This window comes from Hypanus sabinus, chromosome 19, assembly GCF_030144855.1.
Source record: "Hypanus sabinus isolate sHypSab1 chromosome 19, sHypSab1.hap1, whole genome shotgun sequence".
NCBI classification, from domain to species: Eukaryota; Metazoa; Chordata; class Chondrichthyes; order Myliobatiformes; family Dasyatidae; genus Hypanus; species Hypanus sabinus.
In genome coordinates, this window is record NC_082724.1 from 25,098,726 (window position 1) to 25,116,971 (window position 18,246).

The following is an 18,246-nucleotide window of genomic DNA, read 5'->3' on the forward strand; positions in this document are numbered from 1 at the left end:
ATCCATGGACTCCCTGGTTAATGGTAGCGGTCTATGGCATTAAAAAGGTTGGGAGCTCCTGCTCTACAAATTCTCAGAAAGGTACCTTGGTAAATTGGTGTATTTATGCTAATAATCAGAAAGACCAAAGGGCTATATGAAATCTGGATACAGATGCAAAAATTTTCTTTTTTAAGTATGTATTTAGTTCTGTATTGGTGGAACATCTGGACTTGTATGACCTTTAGTATTTTTTTGTTGCCTAGAAACGTCTGTACATTCCAAGTGAATTCCTTTGCACTTTGTTCCATTGTGTGTACACTTGTATCAAATACTTTAATGCCCAGTAGACAACTAGGGAGTGATTCAACAGCCGATGTTAGGAAACATCTAATGAAAACTCTATCAATTCTGACATCTCACATTTTTGCTCAATTGTGCAGGGATTTTCTTTAATTACAAATCAACATCATATAGACTTCATTTTTTTTTGTAATTTGAGGATTTGTGACTGAGCTGTTGTAGTCAGATCCACAGATTTTTTTAACCCCGAAGATTTCTTTGAGTCCTGACTGCCATTCACTTTGGCCCTACTCTTCCAGGACAGTCTGCCTCAGGGACAGGAATTAAAAGCTGTCATATAAAGTACTGTATATAGCATGAATCTACTTTCTCTCTTTAATAGCTTGATTACACTGTTGGGCCAAGTGGGTGATTAAAAAAATCAGGACTATATTTTTCACTGAGATATCAAAATACATCTCTTGTACATAATTTTTGGAAACTGTTGAATAATTTTGCAAGTTCCAACTTTGACAATCACTCCATTGGATTGAGAGTGAGCTTGTCCCTTCAGTAAACCATGCACTAAATCCAGATTTATGGTGGATTTAGTATTGTGATTGTGTAATACTAAAAGCACTTGATTTGGGCGTCAGGAGTGAAAAAGAGAATGGGAACTTCTTTTTTGATTAATCTGCAGTTAGAGTCACACAACACAGAGACAGGCCATTTGCTCAACTCATCCATGTCACAAAATTCCGTTCTGAGCTAGTCCCGCTTGTCTGCATTTGGCCCTCATCCTTCCAAACCTTTCCAATCTCACTCAAAGCCAAATGTCTTTTATGTGCAGTAATTGTACTCACCTCAACCACTTCCTTTGGCAGCTCATTGCATACACCCACCAACTCTGTGTGTGAAAAACTTGCCCAACCAGACCCTTTAAATCAGGGTTTTCCAACCTTTTTTAAGCCATTGACCCCTACCATTAACCAAGGAGTTCATGGACTACAGTTGGGGACCCCTGCTTTAAATCTTTCTCCTCTCATATTAAACCTGTGCCTTCTAGTTTTAAGTTCCCCTACCCTGGGAAAAATACTGCCACAATCACCTATGTCAGGATGCTGATCATCGACTATAGCTCAGCAATCAGCATCATCATTCTCACAATCCTGATTGCGTAGTTATAGAACCTGGGCTTCTGTACCTCCCTCTGCAATTGGATCCTCAATTTCCTAACTGGAAGACCACAATCTGTGTGGATTAGTGATAATATCTCCTCCTCTCTGATGATCAACACTGGTGCACTTCAAGGGTGTGTGCTTAGCCCACTGCTCTACTCTCTCTATACCCATGACTGTGTGGCTAGGCATAGCTCAAATACCATCTATCAATTTGCTGATGGTATAGCCATTATTGGTAGAATCTCAGGTGGTGATGAGAGGGCGTAAGGAAGTGAGATGTACCAACTAGTGGAGTGATGTCAAAGCAACAACCTGGCATTCAACGTCAGTAAGGTGAAAGAGCTGATTGTGGACTTCAGGAAGGGCAAGACGAAGGAACACATACCAATCCTCATAGAGGGATCAGAAGTGAAGAGAGTGAGCAGTTTCAAGTTCCTGGGTGTCAAGATCTCTGAGGATCTAACCTGGCCCCAGCATATCGATGCAGTTATACAGAAGGCAAAACAGCAGCTGTACCTTATTAGGAGTTTGAAGAGATTTGGTACGTCAACAAATACACTCAAAAACTTCTATAGATGAGTGGAAAGCATTCTGACAGGCTGCATCATGGTCTGGTATGGGGGTGGCTACTGCACAGGACCAAAAGAAGCCGCAGAGGGTTTTAAATTTAGTCAGCTCAATCCTGGGTACAGTACTAGCCTACAAAGTACCCAGGACATCTTCAAGGATGGTGTCTCAGAAAGCCAGAGCCTATTATTAAGGAGCTCCAGCACCCAGGGCATGCCCTTTTCTCAGTGTTACCATCAGGTAAGAAGTACAGAAGCCTAAAGGCACACACTCAGCGATTCAGGACTAGTCTCTTCCCCTCTGCCATCCAATTCCTAAATGGACATTGAACCCTTGGACACTACCTCACTGTTTTAAAAAAATAAATAGTATTTCTGTTTTTTTTAGCATGATTTTTAACATATTCAATATAAATGTACTGTATAAAGTATACTGAATAAGATTTACTTATTTGTTATTATTTTTTTCTCTTCTATATTATGTATTACATTGAACTGCTGCTGCTAAATTTACAAATTTCACATCACATGCCGGTGATAATAAACCTGATTCTGACAATTTATTTTATCTATGTCCTTCATTATTGTTAAAACCTCTATAAAGGACACTCCTCAGCTTCCTCTGCTCCACGGAAGAGTTTCCAACTATCCCATATTTCCTTCCAGTCCTACCAACATTCATCTTGTAAATCTTTTCAGTATCCTTTTCCAGTTCAATTGCATCTTTGCTATACAGTGGCAATGTACACAATTCCAAGTACATTCTCACCAACACCTGTAACATGACATCTCAACTCTTGTATTCACTGTCCTGTCCGATGAAGGCAAGTTTGCTGTATATCTTCTTTATCACCTTGACTACCTGTCAGAACTCATGTATTTCTCTCCCACCCCACAATGTCCACAAATACACTTAGACAGGCCCTGGGTTTGGACCTTTATGTATGTCAACACTGCTGGTACCTACTCTTTTGTAATAGTGACCTCTTTCAGGAAATCAAAGTTCCCTTTCTTCAAATTCCCCAGCTCCATGGCAAATGCAGACAAGATATATTCATTTAATATCTCTCCCATCTTCTGTGATTCCACACATTGACAGCAATGTGGTAGGGAAATTCAGGGCAGTATCTGGAGTAGCTTACATGGCTGGCACAACACTGGGCCAAAGGGCCTGTAATGTGCTGTAGATATCTATGTTCTAAATTTATCATTCATTTGTTATGTGCCATGCTGTATGACATGGGTGATCATGTTCTTTCCAGTACCATGATTGTTCTTGGCAAATCTTTCTACAAAAAGTGATCAAAAATGATCATTGAAAATTGACCATTAAGAGGACCAATACTCCCTAGTTTTTCCAATATCAAATTCTTAAGATAAAGAGGAAAAACATTCAATATTATCTGCCAATGATATCTCCTGTTCCCTTTTTGCCCTCCGGATTTCCTTCTTAAGTGAACTGTTACATCTCCTAAATTACTCAAGGGATTTGCCTGCTCCCAACTGCCTATACTTGAAGTGCCCCCCCCCTTCTCCTGACAACGTCAATATCCTTCGTCAACCAGGGATTAGTTTGGTCATCCATCTGTAGCCATAGTAAATCAATGAATCAGTGAATTACATTGAATACATTTGCCAGGTATCTATTAGATGGAATAAACCTCCTTGAGATTGAATATTTACACGTTAAACTCATTGAGAGATGCATCTTTAATTAAATTACACCTTGCCTGCTGAAACCTTCCTTGGAGGTTTGAAAATCTGGCTCTTGAATTATCATTTTAAAATAAGTTCTTCTAGTGGACATAATAAACAGAAACTAGGCCATCAATAATTAATTGGCCATTAAACATTTAAACTTGCATTACCTCAACACGGTCTGGAGCTTGCAATGTATGTCACTTAGAATTTCATAACATATCATTGCTGATCGGTGTCCTAAATGTGTGCCCTAAAAACTCACTTTGTGCTTTAACTCTTCAGTGATTTGAATATGATCATCACTGAATGACATGATGTGATGAGCCAGGCCAAGTAGACAGAAAGGTAATTTGCTATTGTAAACAAGGGTAACTATACAACCGCAGGAGAGAAAATTTAAAACTAAATTTTAATCTACTGCACAATTGTGATTCCAGGCTTGTACAAATGAACAACATTCTGACAAAGAGGACCCACAATTTCACTGGAGTACAGTGGAAGATCGTGATTGTCATTCTGTCTTCAAAGAACACTGCAGAAATCAGTTCGCAAAGGAAGTAGTTAAGTTTAAAGAGAAAAATTACATTTCTTTACAGGGTAGGGGCAGTAGGAATGATAAAAATCCAATTTTAATTCATACTTTTCTAACTCTCTTTAAAAAACTCATAAAAGTCACACACTTGTATGTGCAGATAGAAAAAAATGGTTTGTTCCACTATACAGAGCACCTCCTTTAATTAGCTTTCAATTTATCTGATTTTATTAAATATTTACTTCAAAATAAGTTTTAATTCTTCAATTAGAATATAAGGATTTCTTCTTGAAGCTTGCATGGATGTTAGCAAGAGTTTATTTAAGGTACTCAAAGACTGCGTTATTAAAGAGGCAGCAACAACAAATGTGAAATAAAAACAGAAAATATGTAGAAACGCAGCATGTCAGAGAACGTCTATGAAAAGAGAAAGAGTTAAACTACTTCAATCACTACTGGGAATGAGAGGGAACAAGTTAGCTTTAAATAACAGAGATGTGGGAGTGATGGGCAGGACAAAGGAAATGTCTATAATTGCCCAGATTTGCTACAGTGATAAACTGTACAGGTTAAGTCAGTAGGGTCATGGGGACAGTGAAAATGAGGCAATATCACAACTGGACGATCTGTAGCAAGAAGTCCAGCTCTGATATGAACAGGGAAAATGTGCTAACTGGAGAATCTGGAGTTACAGGATCTGGAAAGCTCTCTTCTCCCAGGGAAACCAGGTTGTGACTATCAAATGTAGTACACTAGGTCGGAAAAGTAGGTGAATTGCCTCCCCAAGGAGCCATTGACTGGAAGACCTCTACTTCTTGTCTCCTTGGAACCATGGTCTTGTCCTTTCACGTAAATTTCCTTGGTCCTTTCTCCCCTTCCCCCTCCTCTGAAAATTAAAACTTACCCACTTCCTTTCCCTATTCTGACCTGAAATGTTAACTTTGATTCTCATTCCACAAAGGTTGTTGAGATTTTCCGGCATTATCACTGAGGTGTGCTCAATTATTTATTTTGTATGTTATGGAGTGGGCAAGTCACGCAAGCTCCTGGCAGGAAGTGGAAGCGGGTTTGTTTTGTGCTTGGATCTGGTCAGTGTGTTACCATGGTAATGTTAGCTCATACACCCTTGATAAAGGCACATTTGAGCAAGGATGAGAAGTGGGGGCAACCCACTGAGATTGGGTGGGAGTACCCCCCAGAGGTCATGGGTTAAGGGTGAAAGGTGAAACATTTGAGAGGAACATGAAGGAAAACTTATTCACTGTGAGTATGGAATGAACTGCCAGTGTAAGCAGTACATGTGAGCTTGATTTCAATATTTAAGCAAAGTTTAGCTAGCTACATGGATGGGAGGGGTATGGAGGTCCTGGTGTAGGTCGATGGGAGCAGGCAGTTTAAATGGCTTGGCATGGACTAGATGGGCCGAAGGGCCCGTTTCGGTGCTGTACTTTTCTGTGACTCCAGTGGATGAGAACCAAATCCTATTGTATGAAAGAAACGGTTTCTCACCAGCACAGTGTGAATGAAAGGGGGGGGGGGGGTGCATGGAAATGTCCAGGTAAGGGTTGACCTGAAAATTCTTGGTGAGACCAAAAGTACTCCTATTGATTCACCACACAAAGCGACCCTAGAATTGAAGTTAGAGGGGCTCCAAATGTCTGTAAACTCCGTCTGCTGTGCAGTCACGGCGCTCCAATGCTCAGATCAACTCTTTGCCGCAGACCGGATTTAAATCAGAGTTTGATTTGTATCCGTCAATTAGGACCACCAGCTTTGCAGGGAGTCAGTAACTACAAGAATTTTTAACGGCACACCGGATTAGTTTTACTGGTAACTCCCTAGTCCTCTCTTACAATTAGCCTTTGGAGTCTGGCGATAAACTCGCGAGTTCTAACTTTTAAAAATTAAATGCATGCTGCTTGCAGTCAAAGGTTATTCACTTTATGGTCGGGGGTAACTAGTACTAACAATGTAAAACCTAATTAATACTTTATTACCTGGGCAGTTTCTGTGGATTTTTTTTAATAATTCAGAGATTTTGATTTGCTAATATCTGCAGATGTTTTTGATTGGCAACTTTCATGCCAGACACCCACAATCCAAATACTGCATCTGAACAGAAGGTTTATGTGGGTTTCAAGGCAGGTTATATTAAACAATAGATAGTGAAAACAGCATGAAACCAGTAACTTGTACAGTTCTTAATGAACTGAAATTGCAACAGCTACCATTCACAACACAAAACAATATTTTGCTCAATGCATTTCTTTTGTAATTTGAGTTTCTGGTTTTAGACTAATTGTTAATTCTGGCAAGCAGACATCTAGATGAAAATCTGCATTTACAGCCTAGCATTGCTTTCGATCTAATGATGAACAGTAGAGTCAATAAATGTGGTAATTAATCGAATTTGGGAACCCAATCAAATGGAAGAATAAACAAGCAGTTTTTATATTGTTACTGTATTCATTCACCTCAAAAACTAAAGTGTTAGATTTTTCATCTCTTGTAGTTTCAGTGCTTTGACATGATCTTCAGTATGGCTGCAGAAATCTGTGGTACTTTGTACCTCTTGAAAGTCAACAGTTCAAAGTCCAAATCAATTCTCTATTTCATAACCACTACAACTAAGTTTACTCTGTTAATTGCCTTCCCTGCCCACTTTATGCTCGATGCTCTGCCTTACTGTTCTCAATGAATGTGCTTCTCACTGTACAAGGATTGCTGTTCTTTGGATTAATGTATGTAGTCCTGCCATACGATGCAATAGTGAATCATGTCATGATATTTTAATAAATATTCACTCAAAACAAAATATGACCAGAGGTGAGACAGGATCTAGTGCTTTCCGGGCCTATATGATGAATAAACTCATCCTGGGCTTCCAGCCAGGTTCTGGTATCGATTTTAACCAACGTTTCCATGACAAACTCTGCCATCTTCATCAGGGATGATGCCTTGGTATGTCTAGTCCAGTGGTACATATATCCCCATCATCCAACCCTCCTAATTGCTTCGTGATCATCCAATCAGTTTTCTGCTGACCCACGTTGTTTACATCTGTTATACGGCAACAATGAATATAGAATTGAGACAGGTTTTTATAAATAAATAAAATATTTATTAAACACTGTTTAAAAAAAAAACCCCAAAAGTAAACGAACAATTAACTTAACTGGAAGTTAATGGCTATACGACAACTCGAACAGTTCTTAAAAGTGGTAAATGCAAAAGTCCAAATGATCTACACAGTTAATTAGGATAGGCTTTCCTGAAGTAATGATTTCCTCGACGATGTGACGTTACTGCTGAACCCAGCCTAAGTATGCCTTGCCCGAAGGATTATGACAAAGGAAATTAAAACGGGCTTAAAGGCACTGACCTTTCCTTGGCAAATTGCTGCACCTAGCTCTTTCTGCTCTTATAGCAGGGACTATCTTGGATGCAGGTTACTATCTCTTCTGAATGAGGATTCAATAAGGTTGATCCTGTATTACTGCTGACGACACCAACTTAACACAATCTTTTGGGTCTCCGTACTTCCATAAATCTTCACTCTCTGACAGACTAAACTGGCAGCGTTTGGCTTATTTACCCCTTGATCATGCCCCACTAAGGAGCACCAGGCCACTGTCTCCTATACCATCACCAACCTTATTAGCTCTGGGGATCTCCCATCCATTGCCACCAACCCCATAGTTCCCACACCCCGCACTTCCCGTTTCTACCTCCTATCCAAGATCCTATCCAGGTAGACCTATTGTCTCAGCTTGCTCCTGCCCTACTGAACTCATTTCTGCATACCTTGACACTGCCTTATCCCCCCTTGTTCAATCTCTTCCCACCTATGTTCGTTACACTTCTCATGCTTTGAATTTTTTCAATGATTTTAAGTTCCCTGGCCCCCACCATCTTATTTTCACCATGGACGTCCTGTCCCTATATACCTCCATCCCCCACCGAGATGGTCTCGAAGCTCTTTGCTTTTTTTTTGGATTCCAGACCTAACCAATTCCCCTCTATCACCACTCTCCTCTGTCTAGCGGAATTAGTTCTTACTCTCAATAATTTCTCCTTTGGCTCCTCCCACTTCCTCCAAACCAAGGGTGTAGCCATGGGCACCTGTATGGGTCCCAGTTATGCCTGCCTTTTTGTTGGCTTTGTGGAACAGTCCATGTTCCAAGTCTATACCGGTATCTGTCCCCCTCTTTTCCTTCGCTACATCGACGACTGCATTGGCGCTGCCTCTTGCACGCATGCTGAGCTCATTGACTTCATTAACTTTGCCTCCAACTTTCACCCTGCCCTCAAATTTACCTGGTCCATTTCCAACACCTCCCTCCCCTTTCTTGATCTTTCTGTTTCCATCTCTGGAGACGGCCTATCTACTGATATCTACTATAAGCCTACAGACTCTCACAGCTACCTGGACTATTCCTCTTCCCACCTTGTCTCTTGCAAAAAGGCTATCCCCTTCTCATAATTCCTCTGTCTTCGCCGCATCTGCTCTCAAGATGAGGCTTTTCATTCCAGGACGAAGGAGATGTCTTCCTTTTTTAAACAAAGGGCTTCCCTTCGTCCACCATCAACTCTGCTCTCAAACGCATCTCTCCCATTTCCCACACATCTGCCCTCACCCCATCCACCCGACACCCCACTCAGGATAGGGTTCCCCTTGTCCTTACCTACCACCCCACCAGCCTCCAGGTTCAACGTATAATTCTCCGAAACTTCCGCCACCTCCAACGGGATCCCACTACCAAACACATTTTTCTCTCCCCCCCTTCTGCTTTTCGCAGGGATCGCTCCCTACGTGACTCCCTTGTCCACTCGTCCCCCCCCATCCCTTCCCCCCGATCTCCCTCCTGGCACTTACCCTTGTAAACGGAACAAGTGCTACACCTGCCCTTACATTTCCTCCCTCACCACCATTCAGGGCCCCAGACAGTCCTTCCAGGTGAGGCGACACTTCACCTGTGAGTCGGCTGGTGTGGTATACTGCGTCCGGTGCTCCCGGTGTGGCCTTTTATATATTGGTGAGACCTGACACAGACTGGGAGAACGTTTCGCTAGGCACCTACACTCGGTCCGCCAGAAAAAGCAGGATCTCCTAATGGCCACACATTTTAATTCCACGCCCCATTCCCATTCTGATATGTCTATCCATGGCCTCCTTTATTGTCAAAATGAATCCAAATTCAGGTTGGTGGAACAACACCTTATATACTGACTGGGTAGCCTCCAACCCGATGGGATGAACATTGACTTCTCTAACTTCCGTTAATGCCCCTCCTCCCCTTCTTACCCCATCCCTGACATATTTAGTTGTTTGCCTGATCTCCATCTCCCTCTGGTGCTCCCCCCACCTTTTCTTTCTCCTGAGGCCTCCAGTCCCATGATCCTTTCCCTTCTCCAGCTCTGTATCACTTTCGCCAATCACCTTTCCAACTCTTAGATTCATCCCACCCCCTCCGGTCTTCTCCTATCATTTCGCATTTCCCCCTCCCCCCCTACTTTCAAATCTCTTACTATCTTTCCTTTCGGTTAGTCCTGACGAAGGGTCTCGGCCCGAAACGTCGACATCACTTCTCCCTATAGATGCTGCCTGGCCTGCTGTGTTCCACCAGCATTTTGTGTGTGTTGTTGTTTGAATTTCCGGCATCTGCAGATTTCCTCGTGTTAGCGTTTGGCGAGACTGCCGACAATAACCTTTGAGACTTAAGGCAGAAAGTAAAACTCCACTTTAAAACAAAACTGCATCATGAATACGCAATAACGGAGCCATTGATGAATTAAGCCACCAAGTGACCTGTGTCACAGCAAGGCTTTCCCCTTTCCTACCTGTTGAAGCAGGCCATCACATGACCTCTCACTGGTGGGAGAATTGCATCACTCCACCATCACAAGACCATTACATCATGCTCAACAGAGACTCAATTACATCATGATCATGTGACAGTCACAAGATACCCACGGGGTATGTAACACATCAAATTCCTGTTCTTACTTGGAGTGAGACTTTCGTCTTTGTTGAAATTCTTTTCCTCTAGTTTTATTTCAATGGCCTCCTTCACCAGGTGTCCCAGAAGCCATGGGCATGGCACAATTGTTTTGTGCCGTTAAAGTCAATCCTTTGTCCATTGCCACTGCAATGTTCTGCTACTGCAATTTCTCTGGGTAACCTAACAGATACACCTCCTGTGCTCCCTGATGTGGGTTTCCACTGTGCGTCCCACCTGGCCAATATATATTGCCTCGTATTCACAGGGAATCCTGTAAATGTCAGCCGTCCTGAGTCCCAGGTCATCTTGGATCTGCATGAGCTGTGATCTGAGCTTCCTTACGCTGGTCCTACAGGACGGTTACAAGGTGAAGGAGATTACAAGGGCTGCTGGAAAATCTAACAACACAGAGGAACCTATCACTACTGCCTGCCTTCCCTGTATTTCCACGGTTTCTGTAAGGAGTGTCAGGATCCTGAAGGAATACCAGATCTATACACCCACAAACCCGCAAGAAAGCTCAAATCAGAGCTTATGCAGGTCAAAGGTACGTAGGATGGCTGGCGTTTACAGGATTCCCTGTGAATGGGGATCATCGTTCAGATGGGACATACAGTGGAACCCGCATGGAGGAGCACAGGAGGTGTATTCATTTGGGTTACCCAGAGAAATCGGTGGTAACAGAACATTGCATTCTCAATGGTGCAAAACGACTGTGTCTCACCAATGGCTTTTGGGACCAGCTGGTAAAGGAAGCCATTGAATTAAAACCAGAGGAAAAGAATTTCAACAAAGATAAAGGTCTCACTCTAAGTAGGAATAGGAATTTGATTGTAAACAAGGTGGGGCAGCAGAAACCTGATTGGTTGAGGACTAACCAATCAGGAGTGATGGACTACGGGGGGGGGGGGGGGGGTGGACTATAAATACCACCGGACTAGACATGCCCAGGCTTCATCCCTGATGAAGATAGCAGAGCTTGTCATTGAACATAGGTTAAAAATCAATAACTGTACCCAGCTAGAAGCCCAAGAAGAGTTTATGACAGGAGGTCTTCGATACATTAATAATGAGCATAATTCACTTAATTTTACAGCTACACATTTCATTCTTAGAACTATTTCTAGTATTAAGATAGTAAATTTAATATTAAAGCATGAATATAATTTAACAAATAAAACAAAGATAAATCTACAATCAACGGATGTTATGTGCAGTGCTTGGATAGTTACCAACAGCTGGGGATGTCTATGTACTCTTACCCCACTTGCACTGAGAGCTGCTTTGTCATCAGCAGCCACGTTTTCAATCATGGCAAAGCAGGGCACCTGAATTAGAAAGGCAAGGCTGGAGGATCGGTGTGTCATCCTCAACCCACCTCAGTTCCTCCTGAGAGTTATCAACTCAGATGCCAACCACTACATATATAAGGATGCCTAAGAATGTGTCGCAGAGCAAGCTGTACTTCTAACCAAATTGTTCTACGACAGCAATGGAAATCTTCATAGACATGTATTGATCACATTAAGCAAAGAAAAAAATAATTCCTGACCCATCTTCCCACTCTCAAGCATCAAAAATGTGGTGGAGGGCACCCTCACAATCTCTTATCAAGTGGCTCTTCCTCTCTAAACGCTGTTACTAATGCTCGGTTCAGTTTCTAGCAAGATTATTTCGCTATGGATCTTGTTGCAGTCTCGGCCTAAATGAGGATAAAAGTGGCAAATGCAGAGGTTTGGTGAGGAATTGTTCTGAGAAATCAGGTTAGACTTTAATTTAGATTCAAATCAAGGAGACTTGGGGCTGAAGAGAAACTTAAAAGATGGTTGTACTTCTTTTGAAGGGCAAACATTTTCACCCCAGGACGTCAAAGTATGACTTCATTAGAACAACTCCTCAGTTTAACAGTGAATGCAGCGAGATGGCACCAGACGCCAATTGCAACATCTTGCAGAGAGCTGCTATCTCCTGGGGGGTTCTGCGTGGATGAGATTCTGTGTCAGTGGCTGATGGTGGAACGTGAACCCGTGAACGGCTCCATTACTCGGCGCTAATTAAAGCCCCAAGCAAGATTAAAACCTTCGAGGATGAGAGCGGAAAACGAACAGGAGCTCAGCATCGTCTACCTGCGTTTAACTTTCTCGCTGCTGCCGGCTGGCAGAAGGAAAGTGCGGCAGTCTTGTGACCTACGCCACTGGGCTCAGGAGCAGCAGTTGCCAGCAAACACTGGGCTTCTGGACACACTCCGCCTCAGCGCCAAACGTGTTCCGCAGCTGTGCACGCTCTGGACTCTGCAGTTCATGCTCCTTGTGCTTTCTTGCTTACTTTTTAAAAACTATTTGTGCAATTTGATTGGGGTGCTTCAGTGCTGAGACAACTCTGTAGATGTGGCCATGGTCACAACACTGAGGACCCACCATGGTCACAGCACTGAGGACCCACCATGGTCACAGCACTGAGGACCCACCATGGTCACAGCACTGAGGACCCACCATGGTCACAGCACTGAGGACCCACCATGGTCACAGCACTGAGGACCCACCATGGTCACAGCACTGAGGACCCACCATGGTCACAATACTGAGGACCCACCATGGTCACAACACTGAGGACCCACCATGGTCACAACACTGAGGACCCACCATGGTCACAACACTGAGGACCCACCATGGTCACAACACTGAGGACCCACCTTTGAGGACTCCATGGTTAATATTACTTGTTAACTTTTTATTGTTTGCATGATTTGTTCCCCCATCCCCTGCATATTTGGTGCTTGATGATCTTGTTGTATGGGATTTTTCTTTCATGGCTTCTATTGTGTTTCTTTGTTTTGTGGCTGCCTGCAAGAAGACAAACCTCAAGGTTGCACACACACTTTGATAATAAATGTACTTTGAACTTTGAAAGACAGTCCTTCTCAAACTTAGAAGTGGGTACAATTGCTCATGATTGAATGGTATTCTGTTTCATTCACGGTTTCTCGGATGAAACAACCTGTGCCCACTTTCAGTAAGATCTGTTTTACATCCAAGTTTGGTTTACAAGCGGCAAGTAATTTGAGCAATGACTACTTAATAAGAAAAGTCAACCATTCTCCTTGATGTGTTATGGAATCACCACTATCAGATACCACAAAATCAACACCGCTGGATTGCCAATTACTTTCTATTAGGGAGCAGTTAGAAGGGAGGAGATGGAATCCATTTGCCAATTTGAGCTTGTTTCACTCTTCATTTATCCAAGCTTAGCCTCCAGTTCCCTGTCCGTAAACCTTGATTCTCCTATTAATCAAAATCCCATCTGACTTACCTTTGAACATATTCATTGACTCAGTTTCAAGTGCTCTCCAAAGAATTACAGCAATTAAATTTAAAACATCCTCATCTTTATCCTAAATAAGTGACTGCAAACTCAGAAACGTTGCTCCCTAGTACTTTATTTCACCGCCAACGGGGAAGATCCTCTCAGATGGACCTTTGAAATTCTTTTCTGGATCACATTTTGATCAGGCCATGATCCTTTCCCCAAACTCAATGCATACAGTACCTCCTCCACTTCATCCCCAACACTCATTGGTTCCTCACAAGGCAGTCTTCTTGAATTGAGGATCAACCCAACGAACTCCTCCGAACCTATTCCAGTGCAAGTACAATCTTTCCACAAATAAATCTATACTTAGGTGTGGTCCCATTTATAAAGTTATAACTCATCTTATCCCATTTTATGCTCTAACTCACTGGCCATGAAATCTAACATTTCATTTGCATTCAAAATTGCAGTAATTGTATTAACAGGCTAACACAGAATAACACCCAGCTCTTTTTCCACAGTAGCTTTATGCAGTCACTCCCCTTTTAAACAGGATCCTTTTACTCCCTCTTCTTCCATACAAAACAGTAAATTTACATTTTCCCAATAACTAACCTGAAAATAACCTGCAGATGCTGCAAAAGACTAAGTCAACGGCGCTGCTCCAAAGAGTGCTATATGGCGTCATTCTTAACCCTTGGCCATTGGGCTTTATAGTAAGTCAACCTATAGCCAGGGAAGTGATGATACCCTCCTGTTAGACGGTTTGTGGTAACTTTTTAAAAAAATTCTTTCTTACCCCACTCTTCTAATATTTGTATATCTGTGCACTTCTAATGCTACTGTGACACTGTAATTTCCTTTGGGGTCAATAAAGTATCTATCTATCTATCTAAATGAAAGAGAAAAAAATTGTTGAAAATCCCAGCAGGCTAATCAGCAGCTGGAGGTGGAAACAAAACGAATGACAGCTCATTCATCTGAAGTCTAAACCTATTAGTCAAGCACTCCCATCCCGTCCCCCCCGTCCCCATAGAAGTTGCCTTATCTACTGAGTAGTTCTATCATTTGCTGTTCTTGTATTTACATTTACCTTGCTAAATCCTGGCCCACTCCAGTAACCCACATAAATGTCTTTGAAGACTTTTGTGTCCTCCTTTCATCCTGCTTTCATTCCAAACCCTTGTACATCCACCAAGTTTAAGGACAAGACGATAGATCCCAATGTCCAGATCATGTGTAATTGAGGCCCTGTGGTACTCTTATATTTATAGTTCACTAAATAATGAACTCAGCTGCATTTTCTGTTAGTCAATATGTATTACCCTCAATGCCACACTCTTTATGCATTTTATTGAACGCCATTTAGCATTTATAACACACTGAATCTGAAGTTTCTCTTTGCTTTGTACTGCCCATTATATCTTCAAAGAACTCTAATACTCTGGGGAATTGAAATCGTTCCCTTTCATGAAACTAAGCCTAATTGTATATGACTTTCCGAAATGTCCTATTGATATCAGGAGGGAAGATTCACCACATGAAAATGTTGTGGCTCTTGGTTCAAGGTGGATGCTTTGACAGGCAAATCAGTTCCTAGAGAACGGATAATTGAGTCGGGCCAGAATAAAGTTAAAAGACAATTTGCAGAAATTTGGAGTGAAAGTCTAAAAACAGGAAGAATGAAATCTTTCTGAATAAAGGCTGATCTTTTTATATCCATCCCAGCTAATAGGCTTTCGGATAAGCACACAAATATGTGCTAAAATAAAAGCTCTCCTAACCATTCAGAAAATCTACATGAAACACTATCAAAGGAAAGCACCATACAGGTCATGCTCTCCTCTTGCTGTTGTTGCTGTCAGGTAGAAGGCACAAGAGCCTCAGGACTCGCACCACCAGTTTACTACCCCTCAACTATCAGGCTCTTGAACAAAAAAGGATAACTACACTCACTTGCCCCATCATTGAAATGTCCCTGCAACCAATCATTTCACTTTAAGGACTCCATCTCATTCTCAAGTTCCTGTTGTTTACTGCTATTTATTTATAATTGCATTTGCACAGTTTATTGTCTTCTGCATTGATCCTGTTATAGTTACTACGCTGTAAATTTGCTGAGTATTCCCACAAGACAATGTACCTCAGGGCTGTATATGGTAATTTAAATTTACTTTGAATGTGCTGAGAATGAAAGTATATAGACATTGTGGAGGCAGAAGGCCTTTGCTTAATTAGGCACTTAGTTACTAATTTAATGAGTTCAGCACAATATTGTGGGCAGAAGGGCCTTTTCTTGTGCTGTACTCTCCTATGTTCTATATTCCACCAAAGAAGTCACCCGACACTTGTCTCAGCTTCCCAGTTCTTTTTAACTGGAACACCTTCAAGAGTATAGCCCTTCCTCAGCAATATACTGTACTTTAGCTGGAGCTGTCATGGAAATAATTACAGTATGAAAATTCATAAGTAATTTTCCTGTCTGCTGCCAAAATACTAATTTACTATTTCCTTGCTCTTAACTCCCAAGTTTCAGGTTGTACCTTTGGAGCCACAGCTTTGAAACTAAATACTAGAACTTCCACAACTTACAAAAGGAGTGGGGCGATGAGTCACCAACACATGAATATCTTCTAAAACCGGTTAGCCAGTTGATAACATCCATTAAAACTACAATTTCACAAGCCTTTGTACTTCCATTATTTAGTTCTTCCTTAGGTGTGCGAAAACCTTAGAGAGCTCTGTTGATCTGATAGAGAACAAGACGTTTCATCTCATGCTGGAATGGGTTCTGTCAAATCATCCTAGAAACCGGGCCATCATCAGGGAAGTATGTGGATAACAACAGAATTAAAGTGAGTTGTTCCTAGATGTTTTTCAATAAATAAACCTATTTAAAAAATTAAGGCATATGGTTAATTTGTTTAAAAACCTAAATAATACAATAATACAAATAGATGAAGTTTCAATTACGTGGCCAACTATGTGGCCAAGTAGTTAAGGCATTGGACTAGCAATCTGAAGGTCGTGAGTTCAAGCCCCAGCCGAGGAGGCATGTTGTGGCCTTGAGCAAAGCACTTAACCACACATTGCTCCAGTCCACCCACCTGATAATGGTTACTGGTAAAAATGCTGGGGGTTAACCTCATGATAAACTGGCATCCTATCCGGGGGTGGTGGGGGGGCGAGAGGAGAGAGTCTTGTACTCTCAGTCGCTTCACGCCACAGAAACCGGCACAAGCACTGGCCTGATGAGCATGGGACAGACTTAAACTCAATTCAACTATGTAGCTAAGAAGCTGTTCATAAGATGTTGATTGTGTGTCTTCAGCAGGCTCCTGTACTTTACCTTGATGGCAGCAACGAGAGGAGGGCACGTCCTGGGTGTAACATAATTAATTGAAACCACACCATGCATCACATTATATTTCAGCACACAAAATAACTGTGGAGGCTGAGTTTTATTCTTTAGGTAGTTTATTTCTTTAAACTTCTTCAACATGCATTTACTCACAATCCTTACGAAGGTCAACCAAAATGGTGTTCAGCAAAGATCTAAAGATGAGTTACCAAAAGAACCAATATGCAGCTGAATTCAACATAGTACACCTCCAAAAAAAAAAGAATCTATAAACTTTCCAAAAACATTTTTGCTAAATACAAGAGATTCTACAGATGCTGGAAATCCAGAGCAAACCGCACAAATGCTAGAGGAATTCAGCAGGTCAGTCGGCCAGCATCCATGGAGAGGGAATAAATGGTCGGCCTTTCAGGCTAAGACGCTTCACCAGAACTGGAAAGGAAGGTGGACGAAGCCAGAATAAGAAGGTGGATGAGGGGAAGGGAGTACAAGCCGGTAATGATAGGTGAAACCAGGTGAGGAGGAAGGTGAGATGTGATAGGTGGAAGAGATAAAGGGTTGAAGGAGGAGGAATATGATAGGACAGGACTGGACGATGGAAGAAAGGAGCAGAGGGAGGTAATGGGCAGGTGAGGAGATGAGAAGGGGTAAGAGGGAATCCAGAATGGGGAACGAAAGAGAGAAGAGGGATGGGGAGAAATGATCAGAAGTTAGAGAAATCAGTGTTCATGGCATCAGCCTGGAGGCTCTTCCAACCAGTTTTGCCTCATTGTGGCAGTAGAGGAGGGCATGGACTGACATGTAGAAATAGGAATGGGAAGTGGAATTGAAATATGTGGCAATCAGGAAATCCCGCCTTTTGTAGGAAATGGAATGTAGGTGCTTGACGAAGCGGTTCACCAATCTGTCAGGTCACACCATGAATACCAAACACAGCAGATGACTCTGACATACTCACAGGTGAAGTGTTGTCTCACTTGCAAGGACTGTTCAGAGCCCTAAGGTGGTGGTGTAGGGGCAGCTGTAGCACTTGTCCTGTTTGCAGGGATAGGTGCCAGGAGGGAGATCAGGGCGGAGGGAAAAGTGAGCCATGTAGAGAGTGGGGGAAGGGAAAGATGTGCTTAATGGAGGCATCCTCCTAGGGCGGAGGTTACAGAGAACGATTTGCAAGATACAGGGTATGGTGGAGTGGTAGTTAAGAACAAGGGGAACCCTATCCCTGTTATGGTGGTGGGAAGTTATGGTGAGGACCAAAGTGTGGGAAAAGGAGGAGATACAAGTGAGGGCAGCATTGATGGGGGCAGAAGGGAAACTCTTTTCTTTGAAAAAA

At 42.3% G+C, this 18,246-nt stretch overlaps 1 protein-coding gene across 1 annotated transcript in view; it reads right to left on the minus strand.

The window, feature by feature from the left end:
- Nucleotides 1-18,246, minus strand: part of LOC132377827 (protein FAM107B-like) — a 50,237-nt gene that overhangs the window by 23,479 nt on the left and 8,512 nt on the right. The gene's annotated exons all lie outside the window — the stretch shown is intronic.